Source organism: Xiphias gladius, chromosome 16 (genome assembly GCF_016859285.1).
Source record: "Xiphias gladius isolate SHS-SW01 ecotype Sanya breed wild chromosome 16, ASM1685928v1, whole genome shotgun sequence".
Taxonomy (NCBI): Eukaryota; Metazoa; Chordata; class Actinopteri; order Istiophoriformes; family Xiphiidae; genus Xiphias; species Xiphias gladius.
Window position 1 is genome coordinate 2,074,554 of NC_053415.1, and position 24,083 is coordinate 2,098,636.

General features: G+C 39.1%; 1 long non-coding RNA gene across 1 annotated transcript; it reads right to left on the reverse strand.

Moving 5' to 3' along the window:
* Positions 1-10,738: 10,738 nt before the first annotated feature.
* Positions 10,739-14,143, reverse strand: LOC120801972. Its single transcript, XR_005709155.1, has 3 exons — positions 13,962-14,143; positions 10,938-11,004; positions 10,739-10,859 (listed from the first exon to the last, which is right to left on the reverse strand). It is a non-coding gene; the product is annotated as an uncharacterized LOC120801972 (long non-coding RNA).
* Between the last annotated feature and the right edge of the window lie 9,940 nt (positions 14,144-24,083).

A 24,083-nucleotide genomic window follows, 5' to 3' on the forward strand; every position in this document is an offset into this window, starting at 1 on the left:
TTATTATTATTATTATTATTATTATTATTATTATTAATTACAATTTAAACGTAAACCTGTAATAATTATTTCTCTTGGCCACTGGGGGCCAGTGTTTCAAGCTGTAAACACTATATTGACATATTGTCAAATATTAGCAAACTGTTGCCTATTTACACATCAAACAGATACAGAGTCCGGTATTTGCTACCTGTTTAGCTCTGTTTTGGTCTCCACCAACACTTGAGGGAAATATCTGGCTCCTTAGCTGTTAAATGCTCCACTATGTTCACAAACTAGTCACCAAAGATTTGTTTGTCTGCTGTTTGCTGCTGAGCAGGTAGAGTATAATGTTTTTATCAGAGCTTTATTCCTGAAAACAATAAAAATGAGAGTGCTGAGACTGAACTAAAAGAGTAAATGTACAGGCCATAAAGTCAAAACAATGAGCAGAAAGAAAATAAAATGCTCAGTAGAGCTGAGGGACACTATATTGACTTGGTCAAAATTGTCTTGATTTCGTCAATACTAGTAACCCCCTTTACATACCTGTAGACATTTGATCTATTGTTAATTATAAAAAAAAATAATTATGGCAACTTTAAACTAATGGAAATGCAATTAATTACCAGATGTCAGATGGGGTGTACAATCTCACCGCAACTGACTAGTGTAACTGACTAACTAAAATCAGAGCTGTACTCCTCCCAAAAAATAGTGCCAACTGGGAGAGATGTGCCTTTTAGGTGAAATCCCTTCTTCTATTTATTGTTTGGGCCTACCCCCAAAAAGTGCTGATGACTTTCAGACCTTTCTTCTTAATTCACCCAACAGCTAGTACAGCCAAAGACAAAGCCAATCAAAATCTGAGACTGGTGTATTTTTCAGTTTCTCCTCTGTTTTTCTGTCTTTTTTAATCTGCCTTTTCTTTACAGTGAAATTGGACATTGAGGCAAACATCAGGAGGAAAAGTCCTCCAAACTCAGCAACCATATGTGTTTTTGGTCCTTACCCTCTGATACGACCCATAAGAGGCAAGAGATATGCCACTGATAAAATGTTAAAAGTCAAAGTTGGAAAAGAAACAACTAAATGTTTAAGATGTGCCAGTGCTATAGTAAATGGTCATGGTTAAAAGAAAGAACACTGACTGTCGGCTGGAAACAGGAAACAAACTTAAAATCCAATGTTTTATCGACCCATCCATCCACCCCCGCCTCGTCCCTAGTTGGAATCGGTCTCTCTATAAACAATGTCACCTGACTTCCTCCTTTCCTCCTGTCGTAATTACTGCAGCCACTAGAGGGCTTTGTCACCTGAAGGTTACCATGCCATTTGGGGCATTTGCTGATAAGACTGGCACTGTCTAACATGACTGCTAGATGTCACTTCGCAATAAAATGTAACTGTGGGTTGTGATAAGATGCTTGCAACAACCTATGGGGTCTTGTTTTATGGTAGGCTTGTCTTGGAAAAAGAGTTCCATGAAACAATTTTTCCTTCTCTGCTGCTGTAAACTGTAATAAAACAAAAGGATATGCTGAAATGCAGGACACTGTACGATCCTTTGATTGGCATTGTTTTTTCCACTTAAAAGGCAGTGTTTTATAGTAAGGAGAATTGTTCTAAAATATATTGGCACATAGTTCTAATATAATTTTATATGAAAGAAAACATCAGAAAATGAGAATCAACACCATTTCATTATTATTTATCTTACATTCTGTGTTCAAAACCAAACTTCTCACATGCAATATATCCATAATTTCCAGGGAAAAGTCTGATATATTCCTGGGAAGTAGTCATTTTAAAATCACAGCAAAACGTTCAACCTTTGTGCACACGTGTGAGTGACTGCAGGTCCATTCCCACAGAATTTTCTGATTGTTTGGATGTGGTCTGAAGTGGATGTCTAGAATGTAGATCTCAGCCCTGTCTGATTTTGGGGAGACAACATGTCTGAATGTGCAGCTGAGGGCAATTTTCTCACAATCACGCGGAGTGGTTTTCTTTCTCACTAATTAATCCTAACCATGAGAATACACACACACACACACAAACACACATATAGGCACAGCGCAGGTGGACGCACAAAGACACAGGCTAGAATCTACACACACAAGCATATGGTACATAGGAAATCAAACACACTTTGGTGTGTGCACATGTAAGCTGTCACTCCACCCAAACTGCTGCTGTTCCTCAACATCTCTCTCTGGGAGAGAATAATTTGCCCATTCCTTCTGGCCCGAGAATCCCTTAAGTAGAGGTGGTCAGCAGATTCTCAGATGGACGTACCGCTTTTGGGGGGAGGAAGCGCAATTAGTCCACAGGGAACTCTGGAAACAATTATTCCACCATCCAATGCCCCAGAAACAATTCACCAACCACTATCATACACTCACAAATTGTTCTGAAACCTATTGTACTGAGTCCTACAAAACTGCTTGGGAGAATCATATTAACCTTGTTGGCTGTGAATACACCCACACGGTAATCATCTCTGCCTGCATATTTCTTTCATAATACTGACATCTAGTCAGAGTTTCAAATATTGTATGAAAAGTAAAAAATAACAAGTGACATGGCTTTCCTGGCTAAGCACTTATTCAAAAAATGATCAATTAAATTATTTATCAGGATTTTCTTTAAAGTCAACGAACAGAGTTTTCTTTACTAACTTACATTAAATTCCATTACATTTCAGATGTTTTTGTCAGAAAAAATATGACTGAAAGTAAGTTTAGACTATTTCAATCTACTTAACTCATAAAAACACATTTCTCTGAATAAAATTAATTGCATTAGATGATATTTTCAAAGTGGCCTCATAAATACGGTTGCTAGGAAGAATGTCCTGTTTTTGAAGGATATTTCCATAATTCCATCATGTCTCAGTAATAAATCAGTGATAATGACATTGTACCCATAAAGTTAATTGTGGAGATTTGAGAAAGTGGTGACATCAATGAAGATATGAGACAATTAATGTTAAAAGATATAAATTTAGAATTTAAATTTCACAAGCTTTTTTTTTTTTTTTTATTGTCAACAAATCCATTAAAATAAGAAAAATATACAACATTACCAGGCTTATTCTGGTGATATTCAAAACCAACAATGAGTTGATCTGTCCATTGAGCCAATCCCGGCTGACATGGGGTGGGGTACACTCTGGATGGGTCGCCAGTTTATCACAGGGCTGACAGAGAGAGGAAGAAAAAAACATTCACACTAACATTACAGGCATAACCTGCATGTCTTTGGACTGTGGTAGGCCCTGGCCAAACAAGGGTTCAAACCCAGAACCTTCTTGCTGTGAGGCAACAGCGCTAATCACTGCACCAATGTGCCGCCCTGAATTGGTATATGTGTATCCAAAGCCCAGTAGTCAAAAAACTATTATAACTGCATCAATGAGCCACACCGTTGCACTGGCGTAAATACTCACTACAGCCCCAAATGTGTATTGATCCAAATGAATGAGTGGTCTTTACAACGTCTTTACACTGGATTTCTTGACAATAAAGAATATATAGATTATTGCCAGCCTTATACTTTAGCATAATAATAATAATAATAATAATCTTATTTGAAGAAGAAAAGTAAAATTCTTACTCAAACTGTCCGTTCTTCACAAATTTAAAGACTGACATCCCAGTTTGACTTTCACATATCATACTTGCCACAGTTGTGTCTTTTGTAAAAGAGCTCCAGCTACTGTATGAGAGTGTAAGAGTTAAACTAACAATAGACATGGCTTTTCTGGCAACACTTGTTAAAAATGTGACTTCATTAAATTAAATTATTCCTGTGCAATAAAGACGTAATTACTGGCATTCCGGCTCTCACTTCTGTTTTTACCTCCAAAAGAGTGGTTTAGATAATCTGACTAAACTGCTGGCTCATCCAAAGCTTGTCTGGTGGTCGGACCTCCTGTTTCTTGCCCTGTTTGACTTTGCTGTAACAATGACACCATTATAAAATGTCAGCAGTTATTTTGCTGAGTACTGAGTACAATGTTAACTTAACCAAGAGAAACAGTGGCCAAGACTATGAAAATAAGACTCAAGTTGCAGTAAACCAGAATGATCCTTTCATCTGAACTGCATGTATGCCTTATGTTTTTTTTTTTCTATTTTGTTGTATAATGGAGAGTATGGGAATACAGCTTTTTGGCTGTATTGTGTTTTATTGTGAATGTGATGAAGTGTTCTAAGTTTTTCAAGTTGACACTTAAAATCAGCACATAGTTCTCTTGTCATTATTTTCTGTTTGTGTATCTCTCTCTTCTCTCCCCTCGCTGTTTTCAGAAGCCCTCGTCTGTCCTCTTTCCACTACTAAATGAACCCCTCAAATTAAAGATAATTACACCTTTTTATTTTTTAGGAACACATTCCATTTCTTTGCACCAGTGTTTCCAGAGCTTGGCCCCCTCAGAAAATATACATCAGTTGTAATGAAACTGAATCCAGCTGTCTGAAAGTACTTAACCCTTAAAGGTTTGCCTGGGACTTGGCCTGCTGTTTGATTTTCAGCCTATACATCCATACAGCGTGTGGTGAGCATGTAGCTTGTAAGTCCTGTGTCTTCGTGTGCATGTGTGTGTGTCGGTCCATCGGAATCAGAATCAAACAGGCACTGCTGCATATGTGTGATTCATCCCTGGATAGACAGCATTTTTAAACTCTCCAATTATCCTGACGAGCTGCAACTGATGTCGTCATGGTGACCAGACTCCATCCTCATCTCCACTGAAAAGGAAGCAACGCTGACACTGCACAGGATGTAAGTCACTAACGTGGTACAGAGTAGGGTAATTCCACCAGTCAGACAGGACATATGGAAGCAGTTTGGGCTGAGGAAGGTGTCAAGGCGGGTATGCATTGCAGTTGGATTTTTTGGATGTACCCCTCCTGTACCTTCTGCCCCCACCCGCCTCCTCCAAGTCCGAGCCAAGAGTGTCTGGTGGGGTTTTTAAAAGTAGGGAAGAGAGACATTAGATCAGATTAACTCTCTACACGTGCCTAATGGGCTGTTACATAGGTCTGACACACACCATTACCCACCATTTACACTTCACAGGCACAGAGGCAGTACCTCCAGATGGTATGTATGTATACGTGCATGTAAGTAAGAGAAGAAGGTGGCAACATGGAGAAAAAGGTGATAAGGAGGAGGGATAAGGAGTGTGTATAAGAAAGAATATATAGTATGGGTGTGTGATTCCTCTTGAACTGGCTGGGTGGGCGCACTGAGGTAAAAAGCAGACTTTATTGGATAATTAAGAGGAACTGAGTTGCTCTCATTAGTCTGCTGCTGCTCTCACCCTTGCTGGCCTCAGATACTGACAGAGTAGAAAGAAACACTCGAACAAAGACTCCACAAAAAGAAACACCATTCTGCCACAGTTTGTGTTCCGCCTGCCCATTCACTTCCTGAAGTAAGACTCTCTTCCTCTCTGGATCATAACATTGTCCCACACTGTATCACTGTTGAGCAGAGCTGTCCACACAAACAGTAGGCTTTACTCCCCGCGGCTTCCAATTCGCTTTGCAGTTTCAGCACACTTCACTTTGGATGAAATGTACTAGTATATGGCATTGCCTGAATTTAAACATGCAGCTGTGCAGCCAGAGAGTATCCCACGTGTAGTAAATCTTTGCAGGGGGAAACAGAGAACTTGAAGTTATCTTTGAAGCTATAAACAGCAAATCTTGCAGCCCTGACACTCACTTTACATGGAACAGGTTGTCTGTATTTCAAGAAAGAAGGCTCAACATAAAAGGAGTGGGAAGAAAAAAAAGAAAGTAAAATAGAGCAGCAGAGACAGTGCCTGGATTCCCTTGTAGTGGTGGCAGCTGGATTGTGTTAGCACGTCGGAGCGCGTTATCACCAAGACACAACACAAAGCAGGCCCGCTAGCCATTCTCCTTGCTAACCACCGCCTTTACGTTAAAGACAGGTTTTGGCGTCTTAGCCATGAACCGTTGGTCTTGAAGACCAAACACAGGCTGACAGAGCATCTGTAGCTAGACCAGAGACTGTAGTGTCCCGCTGACTCTAACTGCTCTGTCGGAACAGGCATGCCTGGGCTTTATCAGACCATAAGGCCACTGTATGGTGAGAGGAAATGAATACTGTTGAATAGGAAAGAGGTATATGAGCTAAAAAGGCTTCTTAAATGCTTGTATAAGGACAGAATAAGACTTCCTGATGAGTTATGGAAATGAATACAAGAACAATAATTGATGTGAATGAAAGCAGCTCTGTGTAGGCTTTGCATTGTATCACTTTAAATAAAATGTAAATCTTTGGATTGGATAAAAAGGATGGTTGAAGATGTAAAGGAATTTTCCTCCTTTAGGTCTTTAGTTAGTTTTAGGCTTACAAGAAGGGCCTAAAAACAGGTTCACTGTCTATCTCAAGGATAACTGTGAAAACACTGACCGAGTCAAACTATCCCACACTCCCAATGGCAGTTGCTATAGCAACCAAGGTCTCATCGATGTCATGGACTGGGAATCCAGACTGGGGGGGGGGGGTCTAGTCATACACAGGAGCCTTTTAGCTCAGAGACAGACTGTCCTCCCTTGAAATTCCTTTTATGATGTGACTTAGGTAGATGCAATGCATTGTTTAGGAGTTGGTACCCAATAGAATCTTCACACATGTATGGATAGGTGTTGTGGCCCATGAAGAATGTCCTTAAATACGCCCCGCGAGGAGGACAGTTTTCAGATTCTGGGTGGCATTACAATGGTAAACTTATTAGCATTTGTATTGCTCATCACTCTTCTCCTCGATGCATCAATAAATGCTTCTGCTTCAGACATCTGGGTACCTTCCTCCAGCAGCTGCCAAGATTACCTTCACAGCAGAAAGCCATCATAGGATGATGCATCACGACTAGGCCATTTTGTTTGTAGCATGATCCCAAAGATTGCTGATTTTCATTAAAGTGCTGTTGGTGTATGTGTATCTTCAAGTCAAAAGATTTAACAAAAGAGGGCCAGTACGAACATTTTGAGGAAAAAAAAAAAAATTACTCACTTTGCCAAAATTTTCCTTTAGAGAAAAGCAGGAACAAAACTGGAATAAATGCGGAAAAGTTGAACCTACATTGACTTGTTCATTTTCAACTTGATAGAATTTCAAGGGCTTCAATGCCTTTGTGATTTTAGACTAATATTTTCATAATTCATCCAGACCATAACTTACTCTCACACAAAAGTTCAGATTTCACCTGTGAATCAAGAACTTTTTGATGACCAGCTATGCGGCAGGAAATTAAATTGACCTAAAAGTCCTGGGGTTATAAAGATAAAAATAAAAAATATTAACAAATCAGGTTCACTTTAGCATCTTCAACATTCAGTCACATTCAAGCAATGCGATCAAATGTTACATAAGGATAGCATTTCACTCCTACCTGTGTTTTTTTTCTGTGACTTAATAGCAAATATCCTCCCCAGTTTTGGGGTCATTTACCTCCCTGGCAAAAACTGCTCGGACAATAGAGAGCAGCACAATGACTGCTGATTAGACGCTCGGTCTGATTATTCCTGCAACCTGGTGATTGTGAAACTAAATGGGATTGCGCCGCTTTGCACAATCACGGGTGAATATTTTGATTATAGGTTGCAGAGCCCACAGTATTGTCCTGATCAGAGGTTACACAATGAACAGCGTGCTGTCTTGGGTACTGGGAGGATAAAATGCAGCATTGGTGACAGTGCAACACTATGTACCCTTTTTAATGTATAAGGAGGAGACTGGTAGTGTTTTTTATTTTCCTTTATCAGGACTGAAAGGTCATCAGAAGTGATCTTGAACAATCTATGGAAAAAGACATCCGGTCATGTAGTGGTTTGTTTCAGATCTAGTCGGTAAAAACGTCAAAATTCTGTCCATCAGTTCAGATATACTGTTTCAGCTTTGCGCTACAGCTGAATCTCAAGCATGAAGAAATAAAGGCCAGTGGCTTAAAACAGGCAAAAACGGAAAAAAAAGAAAAAACAAACAAACAAACAAAATAAAAACAAGGGTCGAGACGGATGGTGGGGTCTCCTCTGATAACTTTAGCATAATCTAAATTCCACAGCACTCATTCCCACACTATAAAATCATGGCATAACAAAAATACTGTATTTTTTCATTCCAAGTTTTACAAACATGTAAACTACATGATTCTTAAAATTACCTTTCCAGCAGGAACCATGCACCACCTTAACACCTTAACAGGAGTACTGTTCCCCCTCACAAATTATTTCCAATCTCTTCTAGTTTGCTGTTACTTTGCAATTGTTAAGACTGTCAATAAAATTCAAAATTTTCTACAGATATTTCACATTACAATTCTACCAGGAAAGGGAGGGACTATGCCCTTCGAGCAACTTGAAGGCTTGTTGTAATGGTAAACACCTATGCAGGAAGTTTTTTTAATTATCAGTTGCTTTATAACAATTGGGAAAAAAAGTAGAAACAGGACATTGGAAAAGACCTACCGGAAAGACACAAGTTTTACTTGTTGGCATGAGAAAAGAAAGATGAGCACATGGGAGAAAACGACAGCTAGACTATGCATCTCTCATTGTAATTTTGAATACATTATAGAGAATATTGCTGATAGGGACTGGCAGTAGGAAAATAAAAATGGAAAGCATTCAGCTCGATGCTGAGCCCAGCCATTGAGCTGACTCCGTTTTTCTTCCATGATGGTCCTTTAGTCCTCTGTGTCCCTTTTTGGCCCTGACACAAAACTCCCAAATAAGTTGTCATCTCGGCTCCCTCTCACAAACAGCAGGCTGATGCCTGTTGTGGGTTAAAGTTCATGCTTGCGTGAGTGTGTACACTCCTGTACAGTGCTGACACACTGAAGAGCGTGTCTAGTTCCCCAGTGATACTCTGAGTTTGATGAAGAAATATTGGAGAAAAAGGAGGATGATAATAAATGGGTTCATGATCTGGAGTCAGCCATCCACTTAATTGCTCAGGAGCCTCTTTATGAAGAGTGACTTGGAAAGGCAAGGGAGAAAGAGCATCTCTGTTAGTAAAATGTCCACTTAAATCTATTTTAAATATATTTTGCACCAAAGATGCCTGAATACACTAACCTACAGTTTCCGGACAGTACAACCAGCCGGTCGCAATGGCATGATTTCTCAAATTTGAAGTTGATATTCAAAAAATTTCATACTGAAAAAGTTTCTCATTCACAAATTAATGCCAGTGCTTCTTTGCTGTCAATAAAGCCAACATTTCCCCCAAATATTTCAGGTTAAAATCTTGTTAAAATGCCCTTTGAGTGTCAGGAGGATTTGAATGTAAAACAAGTTGAGTTTCATTGATGGTAGCTTAACTGTGATGAAAAAGACGGCTAGGTGAAAGAACTGGAATTAGCGAGCGAGTGAGTGAGTGTGTGATGTCCATTACACTGGCTTTATCAAGACAGCAGGTAAATGTGGATGGAGTGTTACGTGTGTATTAATATCATAAAACAGGTGGAATTAGAATAAAGCCCTCTCTCCAATATTGGCTTGTTTCCTGGCCTGAAGCTCTGTATATTATGGAAATAATTTACAATAAATACAATGTTAGACATAATTTTTGAGATGTAGGCCATTTTTGTAAGATTTGTTCTGTCAGTTTATCATTTGTATCATCTTTTGTTGTAATATGTGCTTTTTTTCACAACATAATTGTCTGCCATATTGACACGGGATATATGCAGGATGACTTAATGAACTGGCTTCTTTAATGACTACCAAACAGAGGGTAAGATAATAATCTTAAATCCACTTGTTTCAGTCATGGCTGATACTAGTGGTTGTATGTATTTCATATTGCAATTGACTTCCCGACATGTTTACCACAAAGAAGATTCATATGAGTGTGCAGTCATGAGATAACAATGCCTTAATGGGAAAGAAATTTCATGTTAATATTGCATGGAGTCTGAGGTTAGAAGGACATTCTCATAATTAGTGATGCATAGGGTTCAGTAGAGAGATTAGAAGAACTGTGTCTGGAGCGACAATGAGAAGACATACAACCTTGCGGTAAGAAGGCAGCCATGTTCAACAACAAATTCCCATCTGATACTGTATGTAAAAAAGATGGTGATAAGTACTTGTGTGTTAACAGCATTCAAAGGGGAAGCAACAATTTTAAGCAACATTTCTTACCGCAGCTGTGTGGTTGTGTGAGGCAGGCTCTCATTATTTACATGCTATTCTGCAATAAAGACAGCAATGAGGAGAATCATAGAAAATTCTGTCCTCTTCAAAACAGGAAGCAATTTCCCCTGATTTCACTCTTTCATAGCAACTTTGGCACACACTCAGTGTTAATAGAGTTGCAATAATACCACGATTTGGCATCATTTTCACACTGTGGTATTATGCTGGGCCAAAAATTGAGTCATTATGGTATTCTCTCACACACACACACACACACACACACACACACACACACACACACACACACACACACACACACACACACACACACACACAGCTAGTTTGATTGAAATCAACTCTTTATCTACATTACACTCTTACTCTACCTTAACTAAAAACACCTGTCAACTAGTTGTATTCTAGTGTGGGTTGTTTGTGCAATTAGCAGAAAACATAGCAAGAGATAGACCTGAGTCAGAGCAGGAAAACTAAAGTTGCTATTAGGTTAACTTAAATTCAAACCAAAAGCAGAACTCCGACAAGAGATTTTCAACAGTTCAAAAGCAGATTTATTCAGGAGTTGGTGTGGTAATGGTTTGGAGAAGCTAGGCCGGAGTTGGTGATGGAACAGGGCAGGTAGTGGAAGTTGACCTGTCAGCTGGAAGGCAGGCAGACCGGGAACAGCAGAGAATATTTAACCTGAGGCAGGGGTAAACACAGAGTTTTTAAAAAAGTTTAGAAAACAGGAGAGAATTTCAGACTGGGACTGGGACCGACCATAGCATTAGCACCACATTGGCACACTGAATGATCTAGCAAGTGTGAAGCCGGGGCATATCTACTGCTGGAGTTTATTAGGGAATGGGTCACAGGTGCACAGGTGGATTGGCAGCAGGAGGCAAGGAGCGCCACGCCCAGATATACACACAAACACACACCAACACACACACATACAGAAAAAGATAAACTGGGGACAAACAAGAAACGCAGGGAATGGCAAAAAACAGCAGAAACATTAGGAGTGGTAGAAGCACAGACGGTACCATGACAGTTTCTGCAGTTGAGTAAAAAAATGAGCGATCCAAAAACAAAAACTGGCATTCTTACTGGCTCTTCTGCAATCAGTTTCACCCCCTGTCTGTGATCACTTTAAGAAAAGGTCTTCCCATTTTGATTTGAGGGACTGACACCCCAAACTGGAATCTTTTTTTTTTTTTTTTTTAACATTTTTAGATAGCTGAAAATTTTGTGCCAATAAAGACTCAATTTTGCTTGTCCTAGAAATGGGTCACTATAACATTTTGTAATATGTTTGGCCTGGGAACAAGAAAAATAAAACACCAAATAACAAAATGGACCCAGAAATACACCAAATTTAAGACTGGGTATCTCTCTTGAAATCGTTCTCTAGGCAAGCTATGAGCTTGGACAAAATAGAGTATCAAATTCATTTTATTTTTCAGTATTCTGAAATATTTTCATTGACCAAGTTGAATAGTTGTTAAGGATGAGGCTTTTGGCTGGTGTGACCATTGCTACTGGCACCAAGCTTGTCATCAAATAGTTTGCAGCCCAGCTTCCAATCAGTATCCATCATCTGCCCATCTGTCAGTGTTGATGTTTTCCCATATTGTGGCCTGTATGCAGCAGATTTTAATTTCATACTTCTGAATAGACCCACTCTGTGGTGCTAACATTAGTATCTCTCATCCTGTCTAAAATGGCCGACCAGTGATGAATCACTAGCCAATTAGCCTTCAGAAACCAGATGGAAGCTGCTGACTCCACTACCACCCTGCATTAAATTCAGGAAAGTTAAGAAAATTCTTCCTTTTAAAATAAAGAGATAATTGGTGTGATGAAAAAAAAAGTTTTCTAGGTGTAGATGAGACTTTGAAAAGAACTAATGTACTTTGTCACACTTTTGTGAGACGAATGAGCACAAACTAACACTTTTTGTGGACAAAAATTATAGGAAGAGTCATCCAATCTGATTGTTACATGTTATTTTCACTCTATACATTTTTTGTTGTTCTTTTGTACATTTACATCTTACCATTTCTGCATACCTTCAGTTCTCTTAACTCAAAAATGTTAAGCTCATTCAGGGTATTTAAAGTAGAATTCACCTTTTTAATATTTTACATGCTTCCAAAGTCTTGATACATTTAGCTAGGAAATTAATTCAAACTTTTCATACTTTTTTGCATTTTATTACTTTGATAAATGTCATCATTTTTCTGACACTTGACCATGTTGACATAGCATCTGCAGATTTGTCGGCTGGACATTCATGCTGTTGATGTACCCTTCCACCACATCTAAAAGGTCTTCTATTAGACTGAGATCTTGTGTATGTGTGTATATATGTATATATATATATATATATATATATATATATATATATATATATATATACTTGGAAACTCCTTCACTCTGCTGTACTTGGTTGTTAATGCTTGTGTCTGTGACCTGCTTATGTTGATGCTGTAATCATCAGATCAAGGGTTTTTGGTCTTTAAGAAAAATAACTGCTCACAGTTTTTGGTCTTCACATACATACAATCAAAAAGTTCTAACAACTGTCCTTTCCCTCATAATGTAAAAAGCTAACCCACAGGAGTTGAAGTTCTGGCTAATTAGACTTGTCTTAAAAGTGTGTGTCTTTGCTGATCAGTTTGCCGGGGTGGAACTGTGGGCCAGTGGTTAGTACTCTTTATTAAGGCACTTTACTAAAATCCAATGCAGGCCGATTCCAGACTTTATGGCTCCCCTTATGCAGTTCAGATTGACTGTGCCTACAAATCCAAGAAGAAAAGTTGATTGGGCAAGGACTGAAGCGGGCTACCACTAGACTGCACTGCAAACTGGTAAAATTAGACTGTGGTGAATTTATTTTTATGTGAAAAGAAAACCAACTAATCTGGCTTTTTCAGAGGTTTTCAAAAACACACTTAAATGAGTAGTAGTAGTAGTAATCCCTTTTTATTACAAAACTTTTTCCAGAGCGATGAGGTTAATGAGTCAGAGGTCTGGTTATGTGTGATTCCACTCTTAATAACCGGAAATGAAAGCCTATGTTTTTGTTACTGACTTATATGTAATTTTACCTCATTTACTTGTGTTCCATGCTTGCTGTAGGGGGTACACAATTACCATTGCACATTTACCAACTTGAACCTCAGAAAATTCAGCTCTAGAGAGAAATTGATCATGCAGGCAGATTTGTGAGAAAGCCACTGAGCTATCAGAGACTACTTCTCCAAAGGAAGGTCTCTCAACATGGTGAGTAATGAAATTAACTGGGGTTCCTCAACTAGCTACAACACCTACAATTTTAGTATGTGTTACTAAAATGTCAGGTTTCCCACTTACCATAACACTATTTTTTAAAGTTTTAAAAAGTGATTTGTAAATTATTACATACATTGTTAGCCACACTAGCGGCAGGATTGCAATATGCGCCAGTCAATCAGACTGACATTCTGTCAATATACCACTTTGTTTCAGATTGAAATAAGACATTTAAAAAAGGTCCCCAGTTGACCAATTGTAATAACTGGTAGATTCCCTGAACTTTCATCTAGGGCCAACGTGGGGTCAAAATTTCAGTTTGTTTAATACTTTGGTTTGTAACCAGCAACCACCTTCAGAACTAATGGCATTTCCATCAGCCTTAGCTAATGAAAAAAATGTTGCCATGCTAAAACAGCACCAGTGTGAAAGGCTGATAGCACAATGCAGAGGACTCAAATGCACAATTCAAACACAATTCAGATTTCACAGCAGTAAAGTCTTTACTTAGCACTTGTTGGTAGACAGGAAGGCAGTCAGAGAAGGCAAACAATATCCAAAGTGCTGGGCAAAAGGCGAGGTCATAAAACTAAGATATGATCACAGGAAACCAGGAACTCTAACACTAAGAATAAATAGCTAGTATGCTTGTTACAAGGAACGAAGACAAACTGGCACGGAGGGAAGAGTGCACAACAAGCAACAGGTGCAACACATTAGGGTGGCGTTAGGCAATCATAGCAGCAGGAGACACATTAGGGTAGGAAGTGGACTGGTAATACAAGAGCCACTCCTGTCCCTGAGTGACACCAAAATCAAACAGGAACTATAAAATATGAGAAACAAGGAAAACATGACCTAGGTAGCAGGACAACATGACACTGTGCTTAAGTAGAGCCTTACTGATCACCATGTATGTGATCTAGCCAAGAGGCATGTATTTACAAAAAGTCATTATGGACAAATAACTTTCACTAAAGTTTTATCAACTGTGCAGTGGATGAATATGGACCTGGACACTGTTGCATGCGAACAAGTGTTCTGAGTGTCCTTTAAAACAGTTATACATGTACAGTATCTGTCCAGAAGCAGAGAAACACATCACTCTTTACAAGATAAATGTAATTAACCTCCATTTGTGATATTCACAAGGCAAACAAGATGCAGAGAAAGGCTTCTAAGTATATAGTTCTAGCACTTTGATTTACTTTGATGACTACACGGCGTGGATGGACTGATTTTGACGGATGTCAACAGATAAATTGAAGTGCTTGTGCTTTTACTGAAGACTTAGTCTCTTGCTGCTTTTTGGAGACATTGTCCCCTGCTGAGTTGGATTTTAGACATGCACACACATACACACACAATCACACACACAGATGCACACACCTTGATATTCTACAGGGCTCAAAATACTGCTTCCAATCTAATTTCTGCAGATGAAGTGACCCATGAAATGGTGCCAAGTCACTCTCTTCTCCTCAGCGGTATGTAAAAGCTGCAGATTGCCTCATTCAGCCTCCAATATTAACCCTTTGGCCACCTCTTAATAGCTTAGCGTCCATGCCACAATACCCCTGGCTGAGCTGAAAACAGGCCTTTTCCACAGCCAATAAGTCTGGTATGCGTATGAAGGCTGATGTTTATGTGCATGCTTTGAAGTTTGACACAGAATTTTGCTGCCAGATGTGTGTGTCTCTGAGTGTTTGTGTGTGTGTACCTGTGAAAAAACAGATGGCCCTTTCGAGTGTGTGTGCATGTAACCCTGTGTCCTAGAAATTATGTTACTATACAACTGAACTGCAACAACAAATATATGTTTTGTAGGAAACATAATCACTGAATGGATTATGCTCTGAGACAACGTACTTATTGAAAGAATGAAGTTTCATTTTTCAACAGCAGTGGAGTCACTAACAGGTGTTTGGGGCGGACGGCAGGTGTACAAAGCACATGACTGTCACACCAGAGACTGGGATTTGTATCCAAACTTCTGTCTGTGGTTAGGTTTAGGCAACAAATGCATTTTGGTTAAGGTTAGGAGAAGATCATTGTTTCTGTTAAATGTAAATAAACATGATGTGTCACTGTGAACTTTTTCTGTATTAAACAGGATCACAATCGTTCCCTAACCTTAACCAAGTGCTGTGAGAGTCTAAACATAACCATAAAAAAAGTTTAATAATGCTCTAGTCAGTACAAGTGGATGTTGTATTGCAATACTAGATTTTGGCAGAAAATAGGTCTATGAACATTTTACTCATAGATTCAGCATCAATATATTTGTGACTTGCCAAATACATAAATGAAAAACATATCCTCATTGAATTAATAGAAAATGTAATCTGGTTGCAACTACATTTCCTATAAAACATATTGCTGCTGTAGTTTAGTTGTATAGAAACATAATTTCTAAGAGACAGGATTAGTTACTTGAAAAATGTAATAATTAACTCATTACTTACAACTCATGGGCAGAACTAATTAATTTCTCAGCCCAGCAGGTCAGGTAGTAATACATAGTACTTAAACTACTAGCAGAAAAAGAACCATGTTCTCATTTACAAGGCCATGCATACTTAGTCAGTCAGTCTTGGTTCTTCAAGCAAGCCAAGTCAGCCCCCCAGCTAACACCTGTGATTTCTCAGGCCAAGTCAGTTAAAAAACTGATCTCATAGAAAAAAAATACAACTAAACAAAGAAAAGGACAAAAAAAACCTGTTTGAATCCACTGGGGTTCAAATGTTACACCTATCAATACTCAAAATTTGCAAAATACACCTCTCATTCATTTGAATGGTTAGCCAGTCCATCCAAACAGTAGGGGTGCTTACACTGGGGGCTCCGGCAAAACATATGGCCCATCAGCTAGCAAAAAAGTTGAACCTGGCACAACTTTTGCTGCATTGCAATGCGACTGGATCCAGCAAGGTGCTTCACTGGCCAATCACGTACATGCAAGCACACATTCCTGGTAGATTACTTTGTAACATGAACTGGGTACTTCTGCTGTTTACCTTGTGATCGTTGTGATGAAAGGTAAAGTATTTGCCACCATCATAACTTTACAGAACTGTAAAATCCTATGTCACCCTATTGTAAACCATTATGCAGTATATCTGTATCCGAGAAGCCTTCAAATTACAGATCTGATACACAAACTGGACATCCTGGATTTTACCAGGTATCTCTACATGAAGCAACATATGCCAACCAAGGCATCCCCCGGCATTGTTTAATGCACAGCAGATTGCAGTCTAAATGTTTGCTAAATGAAGTAGGAAACTCCTCATATACTCATGCCTGTGGGGGAAGAGAGAACCAGATATTTTATCCAGCTTTCCCCCACTCTTTATTCTAGAAATCTTGATTTCCTATACATTCCTAAAAGCAATACAGTACATCAGAGTTCCTTTTTAATTTTTATATTAATTACTTTTTATGACTCATTCTGTGTCTAGACCCTGAAGTTACTGTATGTGTAACTGATGTTGTTTCTTGTATCTCCCAAGTGTAGTTGCATCCCAGGTAATGAGAAGAGTTTCCACTTATATCTGTCCAATCTACCTTTCAATGCGAGCACCAAAATTAGCTTCTCAAGGTTTGTCAGTATTATCAACAGTGCTACAAATGAGTAAGCTATCAAAATTCTTAATTACTGCCTGAAGCTTGTTGGTATCCCACAACATTTTCGCACCTACTAGGATGTTAAATGAATCCCCAAAGGACTATGACATCTGTAAGTCAAAGTTTGATTTTCTCAGAGACCAAAGCACAGACGTCATGTATGTTTCTAGCAAAATGCTACAAAGGACTCCTTGAACTGAATTGCAGATGTAGACCAAGGCTTGCTCTGTCTAGTGGAAACCTTTGATGTCTGAGGAGATAAGGGCTTCAAAGGGGAACATGTCTTAAGTATTGTTGAGAGAGAAAAAAAAATTATGCTGCACCATTAGGACAAGCCAAACATAAACTCAATCAGTTTGCCAAGCCTCAGAGTGCATCTACAGCCTGTATGTATTTTGGATTCATGGGTTTTCGATCAGCTAAAGTGCTTTCAAGGCCTCAAGCTTTAGTTTTAAACATGCTTCAATAACTGCAAACTCCTTGAATATGAAGTTTTTTCCATAAGCCAAAACTGAAATATTACTGAAGCTTGATGTATACCATTAAAAGTTAATCATCAGCACCCTTGCTCCAATGTGATTATCACCTTGGTGAACTATTTCTTGGCTCACCCTTTATGAGGAAGGCCATTGCTTCACAGTGAGGCTGCAAAAAACCCAATAAAGTGATGGGATAATAGTAAAAAATAATTTATTAAAATGAACTAAAATTAAAGGCAGGATGAATAAATGCTCCACTATTATCACTTTATGAAGTCAGTTAGAAATTTTGGAGTTTAAATGTGGCCCATGGGACATGCATTAACAGGACAGTGTTAGCGCAAGATATGGGCTGCAATAATGGAAGGAATGATTAAAAAAGCAAAAACTGGACTGAGAGAAAAAGATGCAAAAAAAAGAAAACATATACAGTAAGTTAAAACAGATGGACTAAAGAAAATGGAATGAAGACGGAGTGGGGGGAACAGCTGCTGATCGATATATGAGGTATTGCAGCTTCTGGAGTCTTGTCTTAATGCTTCCTGCTTCTATTCATAACGCTGCTGGAGCAGCACTTTCTCTGACAACAGAAGTACAACAACAGTGTCTGGTGGACTCAACAAGACGATGAGCAAAAAAGAAATGTCCGCCACGGCCTTTAGTTTTGGGTTGTGCAACACTAAGCTAGAATGTGACGTGAAAAAAAAAAATTAATTAATTAAAGTTTCTTACCACAGACTGATATTATACATTCAACCTGACAGAGAGGAAGTGAATGTTTTACCTGAAGTTTCTTGATAACCGCAACAGAGGTGGAGAGCAGTAACCAGAGACAGTAAAAATTAGAAAAAAAGTTTAAGGTTTACAGGCTGGCTGGGCATAGATAGGTTGTAGTACGTTAATTTTGTGCCTTTCTAGACAGATTAGTTCCTCAGTAAAGCACTGGCAGTGACCATGCATAAGACCAAAAAAAAGGGCAGATACTGCACTCCGCTTCTGGTCAATCTTTGGGGAATGCAAAGGGAAAATACCATATCTACAAAATTTGGTTCAGCTTTCTTGTCCTCTTGAACTATTTTTGGAAAATGGTTCAAAAAGACAAGAAAAATCACGAACTATCTTTCATAATTCATAGCTAGTAAACATGGATGTTAACAATACAGGTCGCAAAATTTTAAGAAAAATCAGCCATTCAAAAATCAATAGTTTTTTGATGAAGGACATTATTTCAACACATTTTATTAGCCCTCAGCAATACACATAGTGCGTTTATGTTAGTAAGACTTAACGTAAAGAGTCTGTCTTTACCATTTAATATATTTAAGTCAGAGAAATGAGAAATTAATTAACACTTAAATACAGTTAAAGATATGATTTAAAGGTAGCTTAACCACAGAAATTTGCAAGAATTAAGTAAAAAGTTGAGAGGATAGATACTACTACTCTGCTAAGCTAGGATATTACCTTGGACTGATTTAGCTCTTTTGTTTTTTCTCCACTGTGACTGATTGGCTACTGCCGTTTTATGTGGGATGACACACTGAATGTCCAGTCATCAGAAGCGATTTTTTTCCAATCACAAAGAATAGTTAGGGGAAAAAAAAGATTTAGTAGCATTAGTTAAGGCTAAGTGTTGCTATCTCACCAGCTAGCTTCCACTTGACATGCAGGTGCTCTCTCATAGCTGCCTTGCTGACTGTCTTGACCAGCTGACTGCTGAGACAGAGATAGCCAAGAGGTTACCAAGTCAGTGCAGTAACTGGAGAGCCAGTTACTGAAGCCTGACTCTTCAAGCTAATATTAGCTCGTGGATGACATTACCATGGTTGATTCACACGCTAGCAAGATCCCAATTCCTGCATTAGCTGAGACAGCGTGAATAATGTAGATGTAGGTGGAGGGCTGGGCGGACCCTAACAGAGCAGGGAGAGGGAGTGTTGGGAGGAGCAGACTGGTCTGCTTTTCTGACTTATACTAGCACTACAACAATTTCTGGAACTTGCATAATGTAGCTTTAAGATGTTCTTAGATACTGTCACATGTTTTATTGGTAATGAATGCCAGTGAAACCTATTATTGATTGATTGTTTAGAGCATTTAATGATTACTTGACAAATCCTTGGATATGTCGGAGTCAAACACGATTTCAGTGGTGATTTATTTTTATTTCATTTATGTTCTTATTCACAGTTTCATAGAATGCTATTATGCTTTGGCTTCAATCTGACCAATACAGAGATACTGTATACTCTATATAGACAGAGCGTATCACTATAATAAAACATGTTTCATTTTCCTGCATGCTTAAACCAAAATAAAAAGTACACATTTTACTTGGCTCTACCTCAAAACTACTACCCAAATACACTTCATTAATAATTTAATACATTACTGTAAGGTTCTCTGTGGCACACGTCTCTTGATTAGAGAAATCAGCCTGGGATTGACTGCTTAATTGGTCACAGCATTTTTTTTTTCTGTGAAAATTCATGCTAAGAACAGTAAGTAGGTGCTAATTAAGCATGGGCTATTTTAATGAAAATTTTCCAGTATGAAATAATCAGTTGATATTAATCCTAACCCTGTGATTGCCTGGCAGCTGGTCAAGGATGTTTCCCAGTCTTCTGCTTCATGTATGCTGGAATGGCATTCAGTCCCCCTGTGACCCTGGAATCTCTAGCAGTTAGAAACAAATGTCAGCAGCTGAAATATAGGTATCTCTAAAGCTTTAATTTCAGCTTGATCATTTCTGCTAGCATTCTGAAAGTTAATTTTCCTAACCGAAAGAGAGAGATGCAATCCTGAGTAAAGTAAAAACATTAAAAAAAAATCAGAAAAATTGGAATTGTATGGTTTTCACATCTCAAAATATGCACAAAATGTGTGGGTTTTTTGACATTGCATTTTCACTTGAAAGGTCATTTTGTAGACTACATATTTTTAACTAATTCAGTTTAGTTATCTAGTGTTTTATTCCATATCTTCAATTTGCACTTTGTTTGACCCAGGGAAGGGATAGAAACACCACAATTATAGCTATACCTCCATCCTTAAAGATAAGGTGTTTACAAATTACAACCTTCTTCTTGTAATTTCAAAGGAGAAAATACAGTGACAAAATTAAAGGATCAGATGCAGTTATCTCAGGTACTTGATTCAGATTTGATCAGTGTATTGCTTTACATGATCATTAGACAATAGGGATGTAAGCAAATACAAGTAAATTATTAAGGTATGAAGAGATAACACACTCTGTACAGATACAAACAACATCCCAATCCCAATCCCAAATCCAATTAAAAAAAATTCCAATATAATCGCCATGATCAGTGCATCTGCTCGAGGATGGCAAAATAAATCCCTACAAATGTTCCACGTAGCTTTTCAATTTGTGGTGAAGTTTGACATGCAAATTTGCGCTGTTGATTTGTAGCATGCCGTCTTGACTGTTCTGTCCTGTGAAGAGGCAGGAGAGCCAGAGAGTCCAAAAATAGAGGAGGTTATCCCAGTTTATTAAAACTGTTCACTTTTATTAAACCTCCTATGTCAGATTAAAAACTGTTCCAGAAAAGAGCAAAAGTTTACACACAGTTAGTACACAGGAGTTAATGGTATAAATACATCCTTTGAAAAAAACTGCCTAAAAATCAGTTTCCCATTTGTGACCAAGCTAAGCTGATGAGCTTACAAGTTTGCTAACTTACTGTTGATTAACCTGTTAGCTGTCAGAACTTTATTTTCCATCTTCAATAAAGGTTTGTTGGAGGATATGCTGTACAATGATGAAGAAAATACCAAGGGGAAGTAAACGGAGCAGTAGAGAGAAATTAATAGTTAGCTTAACAGCTACAGCAGTCCGCCAACCATTAGTCACCACTTCACCAAGCTTCTGGCCTAACCTATTCCTCATGGACAAGCAAATGTCAATTTGTGGTGTGAGAGTGGCTTTAATTATGCAATATGGCCTAAGAAGGTATCATGGCACATATTTAGCTTTTTCATGTCTTATCATAGACAGTTCAAACTTTACCTTTGCATTAATCTGAGCCCCCTTCCATTATATGCACATTTGTTAAAAAACAAATCATATGGCCAAATTCAATTCTGACTTGTCTCTAGTACTGGGTTTTCTATTTCCACCCTCAGTTTCCTCCAAAGCCATTAACTGTTACGCAGCTTTTATTTAGATTTAATTTAAACTTATTTACAACTATTTCTATCAATTAAACAGAAAGCTATAATGTATGCAATTGACAATTTCTTTTGTAAAAGAGGCATATGGCATGTGATCGTTGTACCTGAGCAAGAAAGGTGTGAGAAAACACACAAGGCAGTTTCCTCCTTACTTCACTTCACTTTGACTCACTAAGCTTTATTGACACACATGGATTGTGGTCCCCTCTGGCAGGGTGAGTGACTGACTTCCACTGCAGAGATGAGGATTTGGTCTTGGCAAGCCGGGGCACGCTGCCTCCAAGAGTCTCTGAGGTTCATCAACCCCTCCTCTCAATTAATAGTCCTTGCCCTGGTTAAGGCCATTTGCACTGGAGATAATTAAAGAGAGACGCACTCTAATGCAAGAGTGCCCTCTTGAATCGCTACATTGATCTTATGTCCTGGATATTTCCACAGAAAAAAATTCTTCTTCCACATCAATACTTAACTGTATTTACATGTGTAATAGCTTGATGTTGATTAGGAAGCTATTGGCATTTTTAAGGGGCACTGTTGGAGGGAATCGCTCAGACAAGCTTGGACTCAGATTAATGACTTGCAGCCATTTGAGAGTGTATTTTGGGGTAAAAGCGTGCATTTCCATAGGTTGTGTGTATTGTATGTGTCTGCTTGACTAGTGCATTCATGTCACAGGAGATAGGCTTTGCTAATGCAAGTGCTGACTGACATGCTGACATGTATTGGCAGAACCAGACCTGACCTCAAAGTTTCCACAGGATTTGGCCACGACCGCTGGAAAACTATGTTCACTGTGCCTCACCATTGATCCGCAGTCAGACTGTGACACACACAATCAATGTCTTACTCTTAGCAACATCAAACTGGCATTGGGTTGTGGAGGAAGGACAGTCAATACCTCACAAAGCTCCGTCAATGCCTAAAACAAAGTTTGTTTATACTGGGGGACTTTTCTCCTTAATCACTTGCTCTTTACGAGGTGTGCTGCCATCGTTAAGTGAATTAACGGTGGGAGACAGAGGAGAAGGGCTGGTGCAGGCGGGGTTGGAGGGTGGAAGAAGGAGAAGTAAGGACGTGGCAGAGTAAACATTACCTTCTGCCTGTGCGGATATGACCAGCTTCTTATGAGGCAACATTAGAGCTGATAGCGGGAGGCACAGATGGTGGTCAACATTAGAGGGAGGAGGGATGGTGAAGAGACTTTTGTGTGCGTGTGTGTGTGTGTGTTTGTGTGTGTGTGTGTATTGGCATGTGCTAGTCATGCGCAGCCTTGTTTCTTCCGTGATGAGGTGAGGACAGGGCAGATGGGATATAGGTGATATGAAATGGGCCGAATCCATGCTGTGAAACACCGAGCAGCACAGGTGAGAGATGGGGATGATGCGGAGGAGAGGACAAGTGAAAAGACCTGAGGTCAACACATTAGGAGTCTCTGTGGAGATGATGGGAGTGACAGGTATATTGCGCCCTGTTTCAGCAGTGAGGACTTGCCGTATGGTTGGGGCTTATGCTCCAGGGATAACACTGATAGAAACTGTGGGGATTATACAAGAGTCAGCATGATTCTATTTATGCAACTATCTCAGTGTGCCGAGTGTACAGGAAATCTCCTGTGCTGTTATTCTGTCTACTAATACACACTCTGACAGTTTAGATTTGTGCTCATAACCACTGGGAAGTGTTACTGTACTACTATTGTGTGTGTGTGTGTGTGTTCATGTGTCTGTATATAGCAAAGCCTTGCTGGCAGTTGGTGCAAAGGGTTTTCTTCCCCAAAGTTGCTGAAGGAGAAGAAGGAATCACATCATGCTGAAAGAACCCATATGTTTCTGAATGAAAAAAAAGAAAGTGATGGGAGAAGTTTATTAATGATGCCCAGAGTTTGTGGGCTGAATAATATCTGTCTCTTAAGAATGGCTGACTTAATCTTTGACTTTCATTAACTGTATGAAGGCTAATGATTTTCTCCCACCGTTGACATTGTGATACTGTCTTTGGAAAAGAAAAAGACATCATTAAGTTCCATGGTAATGTTCCTTGTTCTCCAGCAACACTCCAAAGGGGACGTTATTATAGATCATGAGGGCCCGCTCAACCCAGCATAGGCAGCCTTTCATTTTTTCTGGCAGGGCCCAGGTGACAGAGTAAAGGTGTGCAGAGGGGCACCAGAGACCTTGGGCTGTGGAAACTAATTACCCTCAGTGGTAATTATGAGAGGAGAGCTCAGGTCTGACCTTGGAGAGATGATTTAGGTGTTCAGGAGGGTGGGTGGTACATAGCATGTTGCCGCAAACGAAAAGGGGGGTGTGAAACTGAGATGATGCAGTTG